Source organism: Hemiscyllium ocellatum, chromosome 16 (assembly GCF_020745735.1).
Source record: "Hemiscyllium ocellatum isolate sHemOce1 chromosome 16, sHemOce1.pat.X.cur, whole genome shotgun sequence".
In the NCBI taxonomy this organism is placed as follows: Eukaryota; Metazoa; Chordata; class Chondrichthyes; order Orectolobiformes; family Hemiscylliidae; genus Hemiscyllium; species Hemiscyllium ocellatum.
Window position 1 is genome coordinate 68841736 of NC_083416.1, and position 6000 is coordinate 68847735.

The 6000-nt window shown below is 44.2% G+C and overlaps 1 protein-coding gene across 1 annotated transcript in view; it reads right to left on the bottom strand.

Moving 5' to 3' along the window:
• The window catches only part of sparc (secreted protein, acidic, cysteine-rich (osteonectin)), a 30954-nt gene extending 25174 nt beyond the window's left edge, over positions 1 to 5780 (bottom strand). Inside the window, exon 1 of the mRNA XM_060837351.1 lies at positions 5675 to 5780. The gene's annotated coding sequence lies outside the window, so the exon portion shown is untranslated. The remainder of the gene's footprint in view (positions 1 to 5674) is intronic.
• Between the last annotated feature and the right edge of the window lie 220 nt (positions 5781 to 6000).

Sequence of the window (6000 nt, forward strand, 5' to 3'; positions counted from 1 at the left end):
GCCGACAGGTGACTCCAGACCTACAGGAATCTGGTTGACTCTTAACTGATATGGAATGAGCAATAAATGCAGGCCTAGCCAATTATATCCTCATGCCCTGAATGAATAAAGGTGATTTTCAGAAGAAACAAAAGTAACATGAGAAAATTTGTGCACATTGTGAGTGGTTAGGTTCTGGAATGCTTTGTGAGAGACTGGGGCTTCAAAGGGGTCTTTAATAACTATCCCAATAACATTTATAGGACCACAGGGAAAGAGAGATAGAGTGGAACTAGCTGAGTTGCTCTCTTACAAAGAGCTGACATGGATGTAATATTCTGAAGGCCTTGTTTTGTACTGTAAGCATTCAATGATTCCAGTCGGTGTTTATTATTGCCGTAAGTTCTATCAATTAGGACTTTATCCTGTTATATTATTGCTCGCCCTGAAAAATGAGCATGATTTCCTATTGGGAGTTTTAATGACTCATCATACCTACCTGCGGGCATGTTTTGTAGGTAATGCTGTTTTAATGAGGTGTGTGCAGTGTAATTACATATGTCCATCTGTTATTAGATTGCCATAATGCTTTGAAAACCTTTGCCGTTTTTAGTCTTGAAAGAAAGTGTGATTAAGTGTAGGAAATAATGTAAACAACATTGAACCTGATTTTTTTTCCCTATTGCAGAACCATATTTGGAGGGAGTGGGTGATTGCACCTCCTCAGGCCTTACCAAGCACCTTTTGTGTTGCCTTCTCTGTAACATGCCACATTTCTGAATGGGTTAGATTATTCTTTTGTGGGTATTTCTCATGATACTGGTAATGAAAGAAATTGCATCTTATAATATTAAATTGTTTTTAACAAGTTCAATTGGAATGTTAGTCAATAAAAATTAACGGGATTGGCATTAAAAAACAGGTTTCCCATAATTGGAAGATAATGTGAAGTGGTGTCCATGACAAGATCAGAAAATATTCTTCCAGATCTTAGTTCTCCCAGGCCTGGGGGTGGGCTTGATGCTCTGTTGTTGCGTGTCCATAAGGAGGTCTGATTTCCTTACTCAGATACAAAAGTATTTGTTAATAGGTACTGTATCTTTCCAGAGACTGGTGGTCAGGTTTCTGATCACAAATATTGCTCCCCCAGTCCCATTAACATGTCTTCAACTTCTTGGAAGAATTCTAGCAACAAAAACCGATCCCACCAGTACTTTCTCGGACCTAGACTTTCTGTGGTGAAGGTATTTGTCACCGGACCAGTGTTGGGGGGGATAAAATTAGCCTAGCTAAAACTGACAATTCCAATTTCTCTGGCAAGACAGAAGATCCCTCAGTTTAGAAGTGGAACACTAAGGCAAGCGGACAGTCTCCGATTCTGATGGAAAGACTATAAATATTCTTGCATACACAGAAAACTCTTCATCCAGCATCGTCCTTTAAGGTTTTGAACAAGGAACTAGTCTGTGACCATCGCCAATATGTAATACATTTGGAATTGCACACAACACAATTATAGAGAAGCTTAACACACACACACACAGACACAGACACACACACACACACACATCATGTTGTCCGTTCTCTTGTTTCATTTAGAACTGAGACTCAGCAGGCAAAGGATTCTCAGTCAGGGATGACGGAAGGGTTTGGATTCTGCCTTTATTTTCTTTGGGAATCGAGGAGGTGGGTGTATCTGAATCCAGAATCTAAATAAAGTCCGCGTACTGACCACTGAGTACATCTGGTGGTGTCAGACAGGAAACCCTTGTTTTTCCCTCCCTGGTGTTCTCGCCTGTAACAGACCAAATCCGCCCCACCCCCCGCCCCTCGCCCCTCGCCCCTCGCCATCCCCCGGCACATCGCCCAAAAAAACCTAACGTAATCTGCACACATTTCGGAAGTGAGTTGAATTTCTTGCCCAATGAAAGTCACGGTTTAAATCACAGGGCAACTTGTATAACCAACTCATCAGCCAGTAGAGCCCCTGTGGAACATACCGAGACGAGCTTTCCACTTTCTGTCCTGTACAGAATGTTTGGTTGTGCCCTAACCTACAGAATAAATGGAGCCTCTCGATTAATACGGCCGCTGGTGGCTCGGTCTCCGAAATCTGCAACCGGTCTATTTCCCAGTGATACTCCGGGCACCCCATTGAAATGGTGAAGCCAAAAAGAGAGGAGGACATTTGAAAGGAATGCAGTCAGCTCATGTCACTTGTAACAGCTCTGACTTAGTGACTGGGAGATTAGCCTGAAGTAATTCGGACCTCTGCCCCCACCTTCCCTCATCCACATTCAGAATTCCTCTCCTGCCCATTGTACACGAAATGTTCACGCTTTTACACAGATGCTGCCGGAGTTTCCCCAGCATTTTCTAGACTTTGTTTACTTGTGTTTGTTTTCGGTAAACATGTTCTCATACTAATCAAGTAAATCGGATTTCACCTCGATTAATTTCGAAATTTAAGGCACTTGAGCATCGAGCCAAAGTTGAGTTGATTCAAATACAACTACAATTTCCTATGCCTCGTCGCTTCGCGCACTTATGTCCTACACTGCGTTAGGAAACTTTAAGGTGGATAAAATTGTATCTCATTTCTTTTCCTCTCCGATCTCCGCAAGCCCATACATGGTGTTTCCGGAACAAAAAGAAGGGACAGGTATTGCTGGAGAAACTCAGCAGGTCTGACATTACCTGTCGAGAGAAAGCAGAAATAATGTTTCCAGCCCAGTGACCCTTTTTTCAGAAACAAAACGTTAATTCTGTTTTCCTCTCTGCGTAGACACTGCCAGACTTGCCCGCCTTCTCCACCAAATGGTGCTTGGTATGCTTTCCTTTATTGGTCAGTATTGAGCTGAAAATGTGTTGCTGGAAAAGCGCAGCAGGTCAGGCAGCATTCAAGGAACAGGAGATTCGACGTTTCGGGCATAAGCCCTTCTTCAGGAATCCTTCTCCCTCCCTCTCTTTCTCCTGGTCAGTATTGAGTACAGGAGTTGGGAAGTCATGTTGCAGCTGTACAGGACATTGCTTTGGTCACTGTTAGAATATTGCGTGCAATTCTGGTCTCCTTCCTATGGGAAAGATGTTGTGAAACTTGAAAGGGTTCAGAAAAGATTTACAGGGATGTTGCTAGGGTTGGAGGATTTGAGCTACAGGGAGAGGTTGTTTTCCCTAGAGCTTCAGAGGCTGAGGGATGACCTTATGGATGTTTATAAAATCATGAGGGGCATGGATAGGATAAATAAACAAAGTCTTTTCCCTGGGGCAGGGGAGTCCAGAACTAGAGGGCATAGGTTTAGGGTGAGAGGGGAAAGGTATAAAAGGGACCCAAGGGGTAACATTTTTTTTAAAGCAAAAGGTGTGTGTGTATTGAATGAGCTGCCAGGGGAATTGGTGGAGGCTGGTACAATTACAGCATTGAAAAGGTGTCACGATGGGTTTATTAATAGGAAGAGTTTTGAGGGGTACAAACCAAATGTGGGCAAATGGGACTAGATTAGGTTAGGATATCTGGTTGGCATGGACGAGTTGGAGCAAAGGGTCTGTTTCTTTGCTGTACATCTCTATGACTCTAAATACTGGCACTGTTTCATTTTTCCAGTATCTGCCATTCTCTGCTGTACAATGGTGTTTTAGTGTAGCGTGCACATTGGATGGGCATCGATATTTGCTCAAACAGTACTAACTGATGTGCCATTGTGGTGCAGTAACTTCAGCCCAGTGGTTACCTCCTTGTTGTAAAGTTAACCTGCTCGGTTAGGACCATTGCTTTCCGTGTTCACCCTCCCTCTGGTGATAGTTCAGAATCGCACTGTCAAAACGGGCGTTATTGGAAATTCATTGTTGGGGGGAGGGTGGGGTGGGGAGAATACAGTTAGAAAAGAAGATGGGGGTGTAGTTATGTGGAAGGGAGTAAGTTGTTATCTCACAGTTTCCCCCGCTCCTACAGGGACCCTCCCAAAACAGGAAAATAATAACTGTAGACAGATGTTAACTCGCCTCGCCAATATCCAGCTGTCTGCACCTGCTGAGCGGGTACAGCTGTAAATAACGCCAAAGCCAACACACAGGAGCCAGGGATACATCTGGAGATTTAACCGCCCACCTCCCCATCACCCTCCCAACCCCTTTCCACTCATCAGCCAAGCAAAAATAACCCCCACCATCTCACTCCAAACCCACCTGTCCAGCTTGTTCCCCATGGAGGGATAACCCCCAACATCCCTCCCAAACCCACAGACACCAGCTTGTTCACCCTGGAGAGATAACCCCCACCATCCCTCCCAAACCCACCTGTCCAGCTTGTTCACCATGGAGAGATAACCCCCACCATCCCTCCCAAACCCACCTGTCCAGCTTGTTCACCATGGAGAGGTAACCCCCACCATCCCTCCCAAACCCACCTGTCCAGCTTGTTCACCCTGGAGAGATAACCCCCACTATCCCTCCCAAACCCACCTGTCCAGCTTGTTCACCATGGAGAGATAACCCCCACCACCCCCCCCCAAACGTACGGACACCAGCTTGTTCACTTCATAAAGCACAGTGGGACTGTTAACCCGCACGATGCAAGTTGGAGGTGAACCCAAGGGGAATCGTTCCCGTTAACCCTCTCTGTGCAGAGTACAATTGAAACATGACTTACGACAAGAGGGATTCACACGAATCTGTGTTTTAACTGTGATAAGTCAATCAGTAACTTTCCGAGATATTTTTAAAATACTCAATTTACTTTAAAACTGGCAAAACTGCAAACGGGACATTTCTCAATCGCGTTGGGTTCATTGAAGATACAGTTTATAGTAAACGAATTAAATACGAGCAATTACATAAATACGAGGAGTGCGCCATTTAACCTTATTAAAATTATGGGTTTTGTTTTCACTTGCACAGTTGTGTTAACAGCAAGACGAATCAATGGCTCCCAGAATTTCAAAAAGTTGGTAAAGATAGTTTCCATTAAACAAAACGCAAAGGGAGTGGTCGCGTCGTGTCGCGGGGAAAGGGGGTGAGAGAGCAGCTCCTTTGTTAGATTATTCTTCTTCGGAACATTCACAAAGCAGCTTCGTCTCAGTTACTATTATCACGGATCTTTCTCACTGGGACATAGCAGTGAAATGTAATCTGTCACTCTCCCTGCTTCAGGGTAGGGAAAGTGTCTGCGTATTGGGTGGGGGGGGATAGATCTGAACCGCAGTTAAAGTTCCTTTTCCTGCAACAAAAGATACGTAAATGGCCGCAAAAGGAGCAAGTCACCTGTTCAGCACTCGGATCCACGACCGGAGAGACATATTCGTAAAAGTATATTCAGGAAAAGAAAGATCCTTCAACTTTGCAGAACTTTGTAGCGTCTGGATCGACTTCACCAAGACTAGACTAAATACTAAACCCAAGAGCATCAAACAAAGGAAATTCTTGAGAAATAGCCCATGGACCAATACTAGGAACAAAGCCTTTGTTAACCGTTAGGACAGTCTAAATAACACTACATTGTAAGTCAGTGTGGGTGGGATGCAGAAGTGACAGATAAGGAGCAACAAAAGAACAAACCGTCAGAAAAAAGATTTTAAAGGATGCAATCTCAAAACAGGCGGTTTACTTGTAATAATTGATCATGTTTCGAACATATCCGCAGAAATCCTAAAGGATCAGTTTTGGAAAACAAAGGGAAAACACATACAGTAGCTCATACCTCAGAAAGGAGAAGACCGCACGGCAGTGAGAGAGCACCAGGCTAACTGAGGGAATGGAAGAAACCGACTCTTTAGAGCAAACTGGCAGGAAATGAAGCAATGATATCCCTGGTGGGCTGGCTCTCCCTCTCTCTCTCTCTTTATCCCTCCCCCTCTTCAAATTGTTCTGGTTGGAAATTCAAATGCATAGTTTGGTATTGGAATGCACCCACCACCGCAGACCAGAACAATCTATCCACTCCCTTCTTTGGCCAGATTTACTGCACTATTCCCTTAACGCTACATTTAGCACCAAACAGTACGACTCTGCTCAATTTAGTGCACT